This window comes from Ambystoma mexicanum, chromosome 3q (genome assembly GCF_040938575.1).
Source record: "Ambystoma mexicanum isolate Mex_15411 chromosome 3q, UKY_AmexF1_1, whole genome shotgun sequence".
Classification (NCBI taxonomy): Eukaryota; Metazoa; Chordata; class Amphibia; order Caudata; family Ambystomatidae; genus Ambystoma; species Ambystoma mexicanum.
In genome coordinates, this window is record NC_090926.1 from 874,131,195 (window position 1) to 874,148,660 (window position 17,466).

Below are 17,466 nucleotides of genomic sequence, written 5' to 3' on the forward strand. Positions count from 1 at the left end.
GGGGGAGGAGGGCCAGGGGTTACTGGGCCAGTTGAATGTATATCCCTTGAATTTGCATTGAGCCCGCTTGTTGCATTAAGAGAATGTTAATAAAACCAAAGTTTAAAAAAAGTATTTTAAAGTATATTTGTTTAAAGAATGCTTATTATGATATGGCATTTATAACGCACCTATACACAAGTGTTTTGAGGCACGACGAGGCAAGGGGGGGACCGAGGGAAGACGGACCACTATCTTACTAGGCCAGGTGTCAGATCGCGCAAGTGCATGGGGGAAAGGGAAAAGTGCGAGGGGGGGGGGGAGAAGTGCAGTACAGTACATGGGAGAGGGGAAGGTGCAGTACGTGGGATAGTAGAATAAATAAGATAGACGGCCCAATGGTGGCAAGTGCAAGTTAAGAGCAGACGCAAGTGCTGGTGGGGGACTGTAGGTGTTAGGCAGAAACCTGTGCAGTTCCCTTAGGGACCACTGCAAAAGGCTTAGGGCTACAGGTTTTGGCAGTAAACCCAATTGGTAGTACCACCCAGATTTACATGGTAGCTGTGGCTGAGCAGCCCCTCTTCTCTCAAGAAGAGTTAGACAGTATATAGAGTATACAGGATGGGTACCAAAATACAGTAGCACAAGCAAACACTGACCAGAACTTTGGTATCAAAGTATATAATTATTTATTTCTCCAGCATGGGGTCTGGCATGGATTCACATGCTCATGAATATTCCCCGTCAGGCTGGGAATCCTCGGTAAAGAAAAAACCAGTATCAGTTTTGTTTCTGATCTGTCTTTCGTAGTAGTAACCAATCACTGGTCTCTGCGTCCTACTGACCACAGCCAATGACTGCCCTCTACCTAAGCCCCGCCTCTGGCAGCCACCTTCAGATTTTTACCGCACATTCAAGTGTTGGGATCCTCGTGCGATTGCTCTCGAGCGTTAGTGCTATTTTTTCACGTTTTTTCTCAAAGACTTTGTTTTTTTTCGGTCAAAGAGCCTCAAGCTCCACCGTTTCTTCATCCGATCAACGGGGACCCGTGTCGGATTCGTCTACGCCCTTCAAGGGTGAAGATTTCGTCGAGCCACGCTTTTGGAGGACTCCAGAAGTTTCTCAGGCCCATCTCGGACATGGCCCAGGAGAAGGGAAGCTCGACGCCCGGAAAGCTGTTCAGGGTCTGCCCTGGATGCCAGCTTCAGAATGTCTTTAAGGAGGACGAACACTCCCTTTGCCTTTACTCCCTACATGAGGACAAGACGCACGTGGAGAAGGACTGTGCGTTCTGCGGCAATATGTCGGAGCGGACCATGAAGGACCGCCATCAACGTCTCACCAACTGGCTGGAAGGAAAGAGCCCGTCAAGCGAGAAGAAGAAATCCGAGCGGTCTTCTAAGACCTTTGAGGACGCCCCGGCGACGGGGGTCCAACACAAGGCCAAGCACCGCGAGTCCGCAGGCACCAGGAGCGCCGAGCGGTCGGGCTCTACGGGCGCCAGGCAGGGCGCATCCTCCCCGGCACCATCAACCACGAGCCAACGCTCTGGTTCGGGTAAGAGGAAGGCCGAGGCCCCGGTCGAGCTCGAAGGCCCCATTGGAGGGAGAGCAAGGCAGTGTCCCTCCGACCCCCCCCCCCCCCAAGGAGAAGGCGGTGAGCGCACCTAAGGTGGTGAAAGCCTTAATCCATCCGGCCAAGGCCTCGATCGAGACAGTCGCGGCGGCCCTGGCTCAGCCTGTGGAGGCTACACCAGTGGTGGCGACCTTGGGGCTCAGACTCCCTGCCACCGCGGAGGGAGTCCTCCTTTATGCCCATCGACAGGACCCCCGTGAAACCTCCGGAGATGAAAAAGGGGGGGGCAGGAGGTCGTCGTGGATTCGGCCTCAACCTCTGAGGAGCTGATCGAAGTCTTAAGCCACGGCGTTGGCGTGGAAGAAGACCAGCCCGTCGGGAGGGAGACCTCCGAAGGAGACGACGATAACGTTGAGGGTGCCGACGGGGCCCCTGACCGCCCGTCGGACTCCCCTCAACCAGCGCCGCAAGACAACTCGGCGGCCATTTTGTTGGCTATACAGTCCTTATGCTCGGAGATGAGGACGAGACTGCCGATACCACCAGCGGAGGAACCGCTCCAGACGGGGGACCCGGAGCCAGGCCCCTTCTGGGAGCCCTCCCCCTAAGAGAAGATTTATCCTCCACCTCCTTTTCAGCCATCGTGCCCTGTTCAGCCCTCCTCCACGACTCGTGGGGATGATACAGGGACGGACACGGCCGCAACGGGTACGGACGACAAGGTTTACGACGAGGATCTGCCGTCGTCACCTCCCATCCGGGCTTCCCCGCCCGACGAGATTGGATCGTTTCACTCCATGATCGCCAGGGCATCCGAGCTCTTCCAGCTCTGCCCGGAAGAGAAGAAGGAAGGTTTCCTTTATCAACGGCGCGAGGCCAAGAGGAAGACTGTCCTCTCCGTGCCTCTACTGGACAATATTTGGGATGAGGGCCTCGCCCTCAAGAACCCATCCACGACGCCGGCTAGAAGGGATCGGTACGAGAAGTAGTACCAGGTCCCGGACGCGGCCCCCTTGTGCCTCTGGGCACAGCCGACCCCGGACTCCGTCGTCTCTGCGGCGGCCAGGAAGAAAGCGGGGGGAGGGGGCGGCCTCTACGTCGACTTCCCCGCCGGACGGCGAGGGGAAGAAATTGGATACGATGGGACGCAGGGTCATCTCGTCCGCAGTGACGACGATTAAGGCGGCCAACGCCTTGGCTATCGTAGCCCGCTACGACAGGGAGCTGTGGTACAAACTGGCCCCCCTGCTGGACTTCCTACCGGACGACAAGAGGGCGGAAGCCCCAGAGATCTTGCAGGAAGGAGAGGTGGCGTCGGACCACGCCATTACGATTGCGACGGACATCGCTGACACTGGATTTCGCCAGTTGGGCAACGGCGTGTGCCTTAGGCGGCGTGGATGGCTCAAGGCTACTGAATTCCGTCAAGACGTGCAGACCAGAGTCTTGGACATGCCGTTCGATGGAAACCTGTTTGGGAGAACAGTGGACGATTCCCTTCAAGCCATCAAGGCAGACACGGAGACGGCCCGGGCTCTTGGGGTTCTCCAGCAACGGCGGCCGCCCTTTCGGAGCGGTGGAGGCAAACAGGGTGCCTCCAAAGGTTCCGGTGGCGGATTTTCCACCTACCGTCAAGCGGCCCGTTCGTCGTCGCAGGAAGCTTACAGGGGAAGAGGCAAGTCAGGCGGACCTCGCCGTCGTCGCAAAGGATGTCAAGGCGGCAAAGTCTCGTCGAAGCAGGACTGAACCGGCTGTGGGGTCGGGCCCCCACCGAAGCACCCTGGTGGGAGGCCGGCTGGCGAGCTTTGTCAGCGTGTGGGAGTCCATCTCCACCGACCGTTGGGTGCTGGACGCCCTAGCCTGGGGTCACGCGCTCGAGCTTCAAAAAAGGTGCCCGCGCGTCCCCCCCTGTGGCCAGGAAAGAACATCACGTCCCTCAACTTCTCTTGGAGGTAAAGGCGATGCTCAGGAAGGGCGCCATCGAGCTCGTCCCAAAGAGGCTTCGGGGCTCCGGAGTTTACTCAAGATACTTCCTCGTGAAGAAGACGGGAGGATGGCGTCCCATCCTGGACCTACGACGACTGAACAAATTCATCAAGGCACAGAAGTTCCGGATTGGTCACCCTCCAACACGTCCTGGGTCAGGTGGAGGAGGGCGATTTCCTGTCATCGTTGGACTTGGAGGATGCCTACTTCCATATTCCCATCCTAAAGGGACACCGAAAGTTTCTCAGGTTCGTGGTCCAAGGGCGTCACTATCAGTTCAGAGCCCTTCCCTTCGGACTGAGGTCGGCACCCAGGGTGTTCACCAAGTGCCTCGCACCGGTGGCGGCGCAGCTGCGCCGAGAGGGGATCCACGTCTACCCCTACCTGGACGACGGGCTCATCCGAGCCAAGTCGAGGGAGCTCTCCGTGGCGCACACGGCAAGGACCGTCCAACTTCTCACGGACCTGGGATTCTCCATAAACTACGCCAAGTCCCACATGGTGCCCGCGCAAGACGCACTGTTTCTGGGAGCGAAGATCGACAGTGTCGCTTCTGGCCTCTCCGTCGGAGGAAAGGGCGAGGGCCATTGTGGGCAAGGTGCAGCGGATGCTGGTTGCGGACGCGGCCAGAGTGAGGTCCATCAAGTCCCTCCTCGGAATGATGTCTTCTTGCATTTACCTCATCCCCCTGTGCAGGCTCCGGATGCGCCCGTTGCAAGAGTTCCTGGACGCGCGCTGGATCCAGACGACGGGCAGCTTCGAGGAGAGGATCACACTCGACGAGAGTTTCCGACGAGCGATCCGGTGGTGGGGCACCCGCGCACCTCTGACGGCGGGCATGGACTTCCAGACCCCCGGCCACCAGGAGACAGTGACCACGGTTGCCTCCCTGGAAGGGTGGGGAGCGCACACCGAAAATCTGCACGCGAGAGGCCTTTGGCTCCCCACGGAGAAGTCCCTCCATATCAGCGTCCTAGAGCTCCGTGCAGTGTTTTGGGCCCTCAGGTCCTTCCTTCCGTCCCTCAAGGGCAAGGTGGTGAGGATCTTCACCGACAACACCATCACCATGTTTTACATCAGGAAACAGGGCGGAACCAGGTCCCCTGCCCTGTCCAGGGAAGCGCAGGATCTGTGGCATTGGGCCGTCGCCCAAAGGATGTTTGTGGTGCCGTTTCATCTGGCAGGGACAAAAAACACCATCGCCGACTCACTCAGCAGGGAGCTGCGCTCGTGCCACGAGTGGGAACTACGACAGGATCTAGTGGACCGCATCTTCAGACGGTGGGGCACACCCCAGATCGATCTGTTCGCGACGGCGACGAAGAACTCCAAGTGCCGGAGGATCGCCAGCAGGTTTCCCCAGCCGAGGAGCATGGGCGATGCTTTCTCATTCCCCCGGGAGGGCCTGTTTCTATACGCGTTCCCTCCATTGCCATTGCTGATCCGGCTCATCAACCAGCTCAAGAGGTCACGGTGCAGGATGATCCTCGTCGCACCTGCGTGGCCGAGGCAGATATGGTTCCCGGACCTTCTGGACTTGTCAGCGTCCCCGTCAATCAAGCTGCCAGTGGACGCGCATCTTCTCTCCAGGGAAGGAGGCTCCATCCTCCATCACGACCCGAAGTCGCTGAACTTGCAGGCCTGGCTCCTGCAGCGTTAGAGTTTGGAGGATACGACATACCGGCCGCCTGCAGAGAGGTTCTTGCAAAGGCCAGGGCGTCCTCAACTCTTAAAAGCTACGAACACAAATGGAAGAGGTTCTCTGTCTGGTGCCACACACAGAAGATTAACCCTCTGCGGATTACGGCTCCCCAAGTACTGCCGTACCTACTGACGCTGGCCAAAGCTGGACTGGCGCACGCGTCCATCAAGATTCATCTTGCTGCGATCTCTCGATACACCAGAACCACGGGGCGGACGTCTTTGTGGTCTCATCGTCTGGTGAAAGAATTCATGAAGGGACTGTTCAGATCGTTCCCGCCGGTGAAGGCTCCGGCCCTGGCGTGGGAGCTCAACGTTGTGCTGACCAAGCTCATGGGACCTCCGTTCGAGCCTCTACACTCGGCTCCGTTGAAGTTCTTGTCGTGGAAAACAGCGTTTCTTGTGGCCATCACCTCCGCACGACGGGTGGGAGAGATCCAGGCCCTTTCCTGCAAGGCCCCGTACTTGACTTTTCACGACACGAAGGTAGTGCTCAGGACGCACCCCTCCTTCATGCCCAAGGTGCCGTCGGACTTCCATCTCAACGAACCCTTGGTGTTGCCTGTTTTCTTCCCGTCGCCTTCGTCGCCGGCTGAAAGGACTTTGCACTCGCTGGATGTGGCTAGAGCGCTGAAGTTCTACGTGGACCGCACGAAGGGTTTTCGGAAGACGTCACAACTCTTCGTGAACTTTGGACCTGTCAATCAGGGGAAGGCTCTCTCGAAGGCTTCCATTTCCAGATGGCTCTCCGGCTGTATCATGTACCTGGTCGTCCGAGAGCCCATTCCACCACATCGATCACAGCTACCACGGCGTTCCTATCTGGTGTGCCCTTGCTGGACATCTGCAGGGCTGCTACGTGGAGGTCGACTCACACCTTCACGAAATTCTACTGCGTCGATCGGGATTCCAGGGAGGAGTCCAGGGTCGGCCAAGCAGTGCTGCGCAACCTGTTCGCCTAAGGTGAGCCTGGTGAGGAGGTAAGAATTGCTTAATGTTGAGCCTTTGCCACCTCCCGTGGTTGTGCATGTGTGTACTGCTATGTATTCTTTATTCATGAGCATGTGAATCCATGCCAGACCCCATGCTGGAGAAGTTACTTACCTGTAACTGTTGTTCTCCAGCATGGGTCTGGCATGGATTCACATACGAACCCTCCCGCCTACCCCTCTGCGGCTCTTCACTTGGTCATACTGCCACTTCACGTGCTACCAAATCTGAAGATGGCTGCCAGAGGCGGGGCTTAGAGGGCAGTCATTGGCTGTGGTCAGTATGACGCAGAGACCAGTGATTGGTTACTACTACGAAAGACAGATCAGAAACTAAACTGATACTGATTTTTTCTTTACTGAGGATTCCCAGCCTGACGACGGGGAATATTCATGAGCATGTGAATCCATGCCAGACCCATGCTGGAGAACAACAGTTACAGGTAAGTAACTTGTTCCTTAAAGACACACTTATAGAAACACTCAAACACTATTATTGTAAGCAGGTTCAAAACAGTCACTATTAATATATACATCCCTTATTCCTTATTAGACAAGTCTTAGTTAACACCACTTATTTTCAGACAGAGGTGAGCGCTTAACTAAAGATGGCACTCTAATAAGTTATCAAAAAAGGGAGGGAAAAGGCAAATTAGAAAAGCACATAACACTAATACTTTAGAAGCACCCAGCAAGGCAGGGAAGTCAGTCTACTTGTGAGCAAAAAGTTCAGAGGCCAGGCTCCCTCTTAGAGAAGAACACCAATGCGCCCAAGATCACAGTTTAAGAGGCTTGAAAAGTCTTGCAGAGAGTTCAGAAAGGAATTGGTTCAGCTCAGAAAAGTTCAGTTAGCCAGCCTAGGGCCAACCCAAGTGGTAGGTTGAGGATTTTATAAGTGTGCCCAATAGCTGTGAAATGTTGCATTTAGAATTGTGCTCAATAGCCTCTCTGTGGAAAGTTGAATTTAGAAGTGTGCCCAATAGCCTCTCTGCGAAAAGTTGAATTTAGAAGTACATTTAGAAAGTCGCATTTAGAAGTGTACCCAACAGCTTCTCTGTAGAAAGTTGAATTCAGAAGTGCACCCAATAGCTGTGAAATGTTGAATTTAGAAATGTGCCCAATAGCCTCTCTATGAAGTTGAATTTAGAAGTGTCCCCAATAGCCTCCCTGTGAATTAGAAGTCTCAAAGGGCATGAAACCCATCATATCTCACCAACACGCTGACTCTCTCCTTACATCACCACTCAACTAGAACACAGAGATACTATGACACCATTCGGTATAACTGTTCTCATATCAACATTCGCTGCTCACTCCACATCATTCTAAATAATCACTGCTGGTTACACACCCCACAGCAAGGCTTTCTCCTCAGGCCTAACGCAGCCACATCCGATCTGGATTAAACCTGCCAGAACGAACACATACTCCTGACCTCTCAACCACCACACCTACCGCTAGAAAGCAGCTATTACACTGATACTGCACGAGCTGTACACATACCTGGTGCTCACACGCACCTTTTTGACTCGCTCTTCTCTCTACTGATATGAACTTCGGTTCCCAAGGGCGTTCAACCTACCAGCGCCTTCAGACCATACCAATGGTATATAAGGCGCTATATAAATGCAAAATAACAATTTAAGAGACACCCCACACAGACCGTTGTGAGGGAGGCCAGGCGGACACAGTACCTTCAACATGGAGAGGATCCTCCAGCGGGGCAGTTGTTCCTGGCAGTGGGTGCAAGTCAGGGGCAGTTGTTCCTGGCAGTGGGTGCAAGTCACGGCTTCGTCCAGAGGAAGAGAAGATCTTGACGTGGAGGAAAGCTGAAGGTCGTTGCACTGCCAGGGAAGAAACCAGCCGCGGAGTTCTCCGGTTAAAAGGTACCCTTTTATTCGCGGTAGTGGTAAAACGTGGTATCCCGGTTGCCGCGGTGCTTGGCACAGGCAGGGCGGCCACGAGATGATCCGGGAAGGCGAAAAGGCGGGCAAACTGGTTATCCCCACCAGTCAAAGGAAGAAGACCCTTCGGGGTGAAGATCTCCTCTGTCGTTGGAAGAAGTAGTGAGGCGGTTCAGCAGGGCTCCACCGGTGGTGGCGTCGTTGCAGGTCGGCTCAGCTTCTCCATCTTCGAATTCTTTGGTCCTGTGGCAACTTCTGAAGTTCCAGTCCCCAAAGCCCTGCTTTTATGCAGAAAACCCCCATTCATCAGTCCTAGCTGTCACTCAAACATGCAAAGTGGTGAGCCGGGTGGCTCACCACTTGGCCAATCACACGAGTGCGACTTTAGTTGCCGAGGCAACTCAGTCCAGGGTGCCTAAAACCTCCTCCCACACATCCTGTAGACCCAGAGTGGCACCACTTTTGGAGGCTTCTGGGGAGAAGCAAGCCAAAAAGTGGAACAAAGGGCTCGACTTGGGTTGGAGTTAGAGGCGAGCACAAACGCCATTTTAAAACCGACTTCCGGCAAAAAGACCCAACTGGGGAATAAATATTAAATAAATAACCCAGCGGTATCTTTAACATTGCACCAAAAAGTGGTGCGTTTAAAATGAATGGGAAAAACCCATAGGAAATATTCCGGTGGAATATTCCACGTGGTAACCACTGCCACCAGCCAGAAACTCGACGAGGGGGGCTGCACAGTGCCCCTTCGAAAAACAGACCCATGGGGCAATCTAATTACCCCTACCAGTATTTCCACAATATGATGGTTTGTACTGGTTCTGTTCCCAATTTAAGACTAGTAAAGTCAATGGTGACTTTACATGCCCTGGGAGACAGTCAGTCCCAGGGTATGGAGTCTGTTTGGGGGTCACTGACACCCCTGTGTTACTGCACTGAGGGTGCTGTGTAACACACTTACCAAAAACCACATGAAACTCTATGGAGTAAAAGACCCCATAGCCCATAACACATTACAAAGTCAAAGGATATCTCAAATCATGTCTAAGAGTGGGAGAAAGAGTCTCACTCTTAGCAGGAGAAAAAAAATAAACCCCAAAAATCCAGCAAAGCTGCTGTGGGACTCACTAGGTTTGGGAAATTAGCCTTAAGAGAATTCTCCCCAACAGTAGGGATACAGAATACAGTCCCCAGGTGCGGGGGTTGCCACGGAGGCAGTGCAGGTGTGCAAATGGCGGGGCCTGGGCCCAAGGTGTCAAAGGGTGGCCAGGTAGCCAGTGCAGTTTCAGCCAGGAATTCAGCAGGGGAGAGAAAGCGGAAGCAAAGAGGAAGGTTTTGAGGTGTCAAGTTTCAGGAAGGCTGCTCCAGAGGGAGGCCCCTGCCGAGGAGAGAGATTTACCACCAACTCGTTGCTTGGAGAAGCAAAGGACCCTGAGGGAGTTGGAGGCAGATGAGCTAAGAGCTCAAGATGGAAGATATTTTGGAGAAATGAAGGCCTTGTGGACAATGCAGAGGGTTTTGAACTTAATCCTTGCAGCCACTGGGAGCCAGTGCAGAGATTTCAGCCCTGGAGAGATGCGATCCCTGGGCTTCAGGCCAAGGACCAGTTTCGCAGTCCTGTTCTGGATAAGTTGCAGAGGGCGGAGAGTAGAGGCAGGCAGATTTAGATAGAGGCTGTTGCAATAGTCCAGCCTAGAGAGAAGCAGGGCTCTGGAGACGGTGAGCTTCTTGGGGAAGGAGAGGAAAGGAAGAATACCTCTGAGGAGGTGCAGCTGGTAGTGTGACGACTTGGAGACATCAGATGCGAAGAGGAGTGTGGAGTCGAAGATGACCCCGAGGTTTTTAGCCTTGCAGGAAGAGGGCCAATAGAGGCTGGCCACAGCTGCAGGGAAGGAGGGAGTGGGTGTGCCAATGAGTACAATCTCAGTCTTACTGGCATTAAGGCAGAGGCCATTGGCGGCACCACTCCTAGACAGTCCGAGATGAGGGAAGGAGAGGAGGCCGAGGGTAGCCTGAAAATGAGCGGAGTCATCCGCATAGCACTGAAAGTTGGGGCGGAGCTGTGGGCAAGGAGTACCAGGTATTGGTTGAAAAGCCAGGGAGAGGGGTTAGATCCCTGGGGGGACACCACAGGTAGAGAAAAATATCAGAGGAAGGACCAGAGTTGGACCTGGAAGGGTCGGTCAGAGAGGAAAGGGGTCAGCCACGCCAGAGCCTTACCAGTGATACCCAGGATATCACAGACTGTTGAGCAGGATGGCATGGTTCACTGTGTCAAAGGCAGAAGAGATCAAGCAAGAGGAGGACACACGGGGTGTTGGAGCCGAGGTTGGAGAGCAGGTCTTCACGGATGTTCAGGGGAGCAGTTTCTGTGCTTCTGGCAGCTCTGAAGCCAGTTTGATGGACATGAAGACAACCAACAGATTCATTGTGGAGATTAAGCTGGGAGATGGCCAGTTTCTCCGGGAGCTTGTCCAGGAAGGGAGTGATGGAGATTGGGCGATGGTTAGCCCTGCAGGAGGGGTTGTTGGAGGGTTTCTTAAGAGGGTGCACAAGGGAGTGCTTCAGGGGGGGTGGGAAGACTCCAGTGGCGAAGGAGTGATTGCAGAAATCAGCCAGGATCGGATCCATGAGTCGATATGGACGAGACTTTCATAGATTTACACTTTTCTGCAGAGAAAAGGGGAAAGGCCGAGAAGGAGGGAGGGGGGTGGCTGCAGAAGGGCCAGATGAGGAGCAGGGAATGGAGGGAGGCAGGCGATAGGAGAACGAGGACAAGATGTCCTGAGTTTTAGAAATGAAGTGAGAAGCCAGTGCTGTGCAGGGGGCCTGGGAAGGTACAGGAGAGGTAGAGACTGCGGCAGGATTGCCCAGTTTCTTAAAGATAAGTTCAGCCGAGTTGTTAGATGCCGCAGAGATGCAGGCTGGGATATGAGCGCTCTTCTTGGTGAGGACGGAGAGCCGGTATTGCCTTTGCAGCAAGCGGCAGGCCATTTTATCAGAGGATGAACATGAAGCACGCCATTTCCTCTCGGCCATCCTGCATTTGCGTTTTAGGGTGACGAGATCGGAGTCATTCCAGGAGTTACACTTGGCTTTGGGCTTCGTGTGTATTCTCATGACAGGGGCAAGGATATCGAGAGTATCAGATATAGAAGAGTGGGCATGGAGAGGGCTGTGCCAGGGTGAGTCAGCCAAAGTGGGGAGGAGGGGGTGAGAAGGTGGTGGCGAAAGCCTCAACTGACACGCGCTACATGGGTCGGATGACCAAGAAGGTGGGTGGCAGTGATGGTGGTGGCTTGGCCTGAGGGGGTAGGGAGGGTGAGGTGGGAGGGTAGGAGAAAGTGATCAATCCAGGAGAGCAGAGTGGTGAGGGGAAGACCAGAGGAGATAAGAAAATCCAGAGTGTGCCCTGCAGAGTGAGTCGGGCCAGAGGGGAGAGTAGTGAGTCGCAGAGGTCACGAAAGAGTCCATAGGGAGGACAGGAGGCATCCAGGTGGAAGTTGAAGTCTCCAAGAAGGAGTTGAGTAGTCGAGGCCAGGAGTGAGGAGGAGAGGTCCACCCACTCAAGAGAGGAAGGAGATCTGACCAGGTGGCCGATGGAGTGAGTCTGCAGACGGAGTAGGCCTGTATGATTGACAGGATTCCACTCTGGGAAGATCAGAGCTACACCCCCTCCTGAGCGGTTGGACCTGGGCACTGAGGATCTTGTAGCCGTCGGAGCGTGTCAAAGCTAGTGACAGAGCTGGCCGTGAACCATGTCTCGGTGAGACCGAGGACATCAAGGTCCAGTTCTTCCAGAAGGCGGCAGATGTCAGAAGTGTTTGACAAATATGGAGAAGGTTGCCATCCTTGAAGGACTTCCGGGGAGGGGTAAAGATCAGAGGTACGCCGTTCGAGGTTTAGAGTGAGCCTGGGAGGGGGCAGAGAGGGAGGGAGTGAGGGAGGGAGAAGGTAAGGTAGCTCCGGAGGAGGCAGAAGGGAGAGGCAAGGTAGCTGACGAAGGGGGAGAGGACAGCAGGAGAAGAAAGGAAATTGATGGGGCAGGGGGAAGGGTCTATCAAAGAGGTGAAGGTTGGCCTGGGGGCCTTGGACCAAGACTGTCCCATTTGAGTAAACATTAATGATGACCTTGGAAGAGTGGAAGGAGGCCAGGAGGGCGTCCCAACGGGTGCCACCATTAATGGGAGAAGAGAAGGGAAGCAAAGAGACCATGAGGGGTCCATAGGTCTGGCAAAGGAACGACAGAGTATGTCGGTTAGTCTCCTTGACGGAGGCTCAGGTGTCGGTTTTAGTGATGTGGAGGTCTGGGTTGGAGACCAGGATATCCTTTACTACTTCCTACCAGATTGGTGAGGAGAGCAGGATAGTCACTAGAGAAGCAGTTAGAAAAGATAGGGGAGACAGAGAGCACCATAGAGTATGTAGGAGAGATGAGGGGGGAGGGGGAGACACTAGAGGAGGCAGACAAGGCAGCAAGAGGCAAGCAGGTTGAGCAATAGGACAAGACGACACTCGGGATCATAGAGCTCACAACATGCACTTTTTTAAGACCGGAGAGAAAACGCACCTAGTTTGAGAATCCTGAACGGAGGGAGAAAGGGCCTAGGTTTCCAATGCAATTTTAAATACTGATAACAGTGCAGATTATAAAAACCGCAGGAAAAACACTTATTATTTAAAACAAAAACCTAGGAGTATGTTACTTGGTTACTTGTATTTGTGAATTTCATTGCCACAGCTTTACAGCTCACATTTACCCCTCTTGAGATGAGCCTGGCTGCTCAGTCACACTACCAACTTGTGTAGTGCCTATACCAAAAGGTCGGTTACCTAATATCAAGAGGACAAGTGTTGTGCAGGCTCCCACAGGGTTACTACATCAGTTCTTGACTAACAAGTGCCTTTGTAGTATAGGTAGGGGTCTGGGAAGCCAAAACCAGCAGGTCGCGCAGGAGCGCGAGGCTTGCCCACTTCTGGGCCTTTTGGTGTGCCATTCACATTTCAAGAGCACCTTTCAGTCTTTGAAGAATACCGATGGAAGCCTGGCTGGGAGGGCAGTGACCAGATAGAGCAATCGGGGGGACGACATAAGTTTTTACGGAGGTAATTCGCCCATACCAAGACAGGATGAGGCGTGCCCACCTTCTACGGTCTTCCTTGATCTGTGCCAGAATTGGGACAAGGTTTATTTTAACTTACCCTGTGAGAGCTCTCGCCATGATCACCAAGTGCTACATCAGCCTCTGTTTGACTTATCCCCAGGCATTGAGAATGAGCAGTCAGGCCGCAGTCGTTTGGGCTCATGGGCATAATGCTGGATTTGTCCACTTAGGAGCCCACATACGTAAGATAACCCAAAATTTCATCTGCAAAATTCCTGGTATAGCTCTGCTTGGACTGATTGTAGCCTTGGACCAGTCTCTCACTTTTCCACCTGGGTTGTAGTTCATATGGTCAAACAAAAGGATCGACTGCCTTTTGATCGACAGTAAACTGATTGGGAAAAAAGGGTATTTTTTTTTGTTTTTTTTATGGGGGGTTGCCCCCAACCCCCTGTTTTCTTTATTAAAAACCTTTTTATACCAACCCAAACTAAAAAATATATATAAATAAAAAAAATAGACCATTTGACTGTCGATCAAAAGGTCATTCTATCCTTTGTTTTCGACCATTTGACTGGACACCTTCCTCCTGTAGTGACGTGTCTGAGTGCAGTGAGAGGTCTTGTTGAATGTGATGAGGTATGTGGTACTTGGGAGGCCTGGAGGTTCCAGGAAATTCAGGTCTGGATGTGTAGTGGAGGAGGGGGGGGGGGCGCAGAGTGCATGCTAGTAACTTCCTCACACCTCTAACCTGCCATGCTGTAACTAAGAAGACTAAAGCATGGTTTTCTTTTGTACTTAAGTGCTCAGTCTGGTTCGTGCTCCTGGTCTTACCTGACCGAGGTACATCATTAAGCCTGGACTGCTCCTACCAACTTGATTGGGTTTTGGCCAACTGTCTGTCCAGTTAACCATAATATGATGGCCTCCCCCCAGCACTGATTTTTGGAAATCTATCTTTATACACAATCATGTGGATACATGTTCACATGCAAGTCATAACTAGTTTCATACTGACTGCTTTCCCCCCATTCCTGGCAAACTGACCACCTCAATTTTGGGGAATCGAGGTCTGGTTCAAAAAGAAACTAGCCACATAAAATGCCTACTAGAGCCATTTTGAAAAGCCGCCAGCCTTGTCACAGGACTAACGGAAGGGGTACCTACACTCAGGCACTATATGGCCCCTTTGGGGCATACCCCGCCTTAAAGGACTCTGAGGCTGAGCACATGGTCACACTGTTTGGCTTTTAAGTCTGTAAAAAGTACAGTAGGGACCTAATTGAGTAAAGTGCGTTTTCTGCCTAACCTAAAGCAGACGGTATTGGGTGGCCAGCCAAACACTTGGTTCCACCCACAAAACGTACAGTGGCCACGTCTGGAGCAGGTACCCAGGCTAAGTAACTTTAAAAATATTTTGATGTGGGGGATGGAATTGCGCTAGACACCATTGAGCTAAGAGACAACAATCAAAATGCAGTATTTTAATGGATTGAAATGAAGAACAGCTGACACGTGTTTCGACACTCGGGTCATCTTCAGGGCTGGATGGTTAAGCCACATTCAAGTAACATGAACAGCATGTTAAGTGAATTACAATAAATGATAACCTAGTACATCAGCATATATAGCAATGTGAAATGCAAAATTAAATAACAGATGTGAGACAATCACAAAGAACATATTAAAGGAGAAAATATTGCATAATCCAACATGAAAAAGTAAATGAATAAATAAGGGACATACCATATCCGGTAAGAAGGGTAGGACAGCAGTAATGGATCAATATAGGCACATAGCATAAAGAACAAGAATAGGGAAAATGTACATGAGCATCGTTATAATCAATACTGTTGCATCTTCAAGTATAGTTGATGCCACACACACCGCCGCAAGGCCCTCATGCAAATCACGCACCAGCACAGTGCTGTAAGTGCAAGTAGTGTCAAGACAGAAAAGTAATCCGATTGGTAGTAGTGCCGGTAGCCTTCAAAGGAAAAAATATATATAGGTGGCACCCTTGACAGAAGTTGCAAGATCAATACAAATGGTGCTAAAGAAAATGGCTAGATCCAGGCACAGCGTCCATTGAAGAATCTCCAAATCTAATGAAGTGACCAATACAAGGCAACCCAAAAACACGGTGTTAAATGTACCATGTGGGTCAGTGTAAAGTGATGTAACCAATAAAGATCCGCTTACATAAGGATTTAGGAATGGCCAGTAAATATAGGGATGGCCAGTAAATATAGGGAATCAGTTGGAACATGACCAAAAGTAAATTAGTAATGGAGCCCAGGACATACCTGGAATCAACTGAAAAGAGAACAATAGTTATCGAAACCTACCACACTGGAGATTGGTAGGTAAGTACCCGTTGAAGGACGTATTCAGATTGCTTGAATCAATAACAAACGCCAATTGGCTAGGACGAATATATCGCCTGCAAAAATAGCATAATGAATAAGAGATGGGGACATAGAACCATCAGTTGACGGCCACGGGCAAAAGGAAAAAGTACTCACTCGGTAAATCAAGTATGGAACAAATGGAATGAGACAAATCCAGCGAATGCTTACCTGGGTCGCTCTAAAATACTAATGGCCGCCGGCGGAGGCGTGAAGTGACGGTGGAGGCGTAAACGAATTACGTCGCGTGAGTGACGTACATTGTCAACAGTGACATCTCATTAATCACACAATAATAACTCATACAAAGTTAGTCTTTGAATGCAACGAGGTTGAATGGAAATCAGTGTCAAAAAATATAGAACACAAAAGAAAATTCAACAATCGCCAGGATGACGAGTTATGTCAATAAGGGACCGGGGTACTACAAGCGTGACCGTGGTTACCGTGTACTAATTATGAATAACTGTAAATCGGATACAATTATTAGCACAGATAATCAGTAACTGACAGATCAGGGAAACAATCCAATGTTGACAGAGTTTTGTTGAATAATTCAACCATGTGGGTTAGCACTAATTGCAAACAAGTTCTGGCGAGAAGAAGCACGGGGGAATTGCAACATTGATATCTGGCAGCATCAACACATGTGGCTTAGTGGAGGTGATAAAACACCTAATTACTGCCAGTAGCGAAGGATTAATTGATAAGCAAATTGATACAATTAAACAGCAGTACATGCAAATTAACATTCCAATACAGGCCGGATTCATAGAAAAACATGCATCTTGTGGTCAGAATTTAATCCACGAGTGGTGCATCGCAGTATACAGTTTGGCTTCCATTTGCCGCAATTTCAGTTGAATATTCCAGCCCCTTTTCCCCTTATGCGCTCTCATTAATCCAATGAAGCGCAGATCGGAGGTTAAATCCAATTGATGTTCTGCTTGCCAGTGAACTGCTAAAGGGGATTTAGGTTCACACAACCGGAGACTGGTCAAGTGTTCTCTAATATGGATTCTGAGTTGACGTATAGTACTACCCACGTAAAGTTTGCCACAAATGCATATGATGGCATACACCACGTGGGTTGTCTTACAGTTGATGAAATCCTGTATAACCACTTTAGATCCAAACTTATCTGTAAAAGTTTGACATTTGGGATGGGCCCAAGGACACTGATTGCAATTTCCACATTTGTGAAAAACAGCCGGTTGTCGTAGCCAAGATGGGTTAGCCACTTTATTCTCAAATGGCGGACTAACCTGTGATTTGATGGTAGGTGATCCCAAAGTAAATTTGGGTTTAGGTGTCAAAGGTTCAAGATCTTTGTCGAGTCTCAGGATGTGCCAATGTTTTGCAACCATTTTATGCAGCATGGAAGAGTCTGTCGTAAATGGGGTGACCAGAGAGATGTATTGTGGGGAGTTTTTAGATTTAGGCACCTTGTTCAGGAGGTCAAGCCGAGTGACATTACTGAATTTGGCGTATGCTTCATCAATGACTAAGTTTTTGTAGCCTCTGTTCAAAAAGTGCTGATTAATGTTACATTCCATGTCATAATCTATAGGGCGCATGCAGTTGCGCCTTGCCCTATGAAATTCTCCTGTTGGAATGTCAATAGTCGTGCTCTGGTGATTGTTTGTGCTGCTAACATAGAATTAACCTCAGGTTTCTTTAAACCACGCACTGGTGCAGGGCTGGCCTCAAACTTCCTTTGGCAACATTTTATTCAAAACGTATTCTATTGCTAGTACTTGGTGTAATAAATTTTATAATGCAGTTTCAAATCTATGAAAGTGCAGTTACTTGACTC

At 51.1% G+C, this 17,466-nt stretch overlaps 1 protein-coding gene across 4 annotated transcripts in view; it reads left to right on the plus strand.

Moving 5' to 3' along the window:
* The window catches only part of ZNF207 (zinc finger protein 207), a 161,016-nt gene that overhangs the window by 81,618 nt on the left and 61,932 nt on the right, over positions 1-17,466 (plus strand). The gene's annotated exons all lie outside the window — the stretch shown is intronic.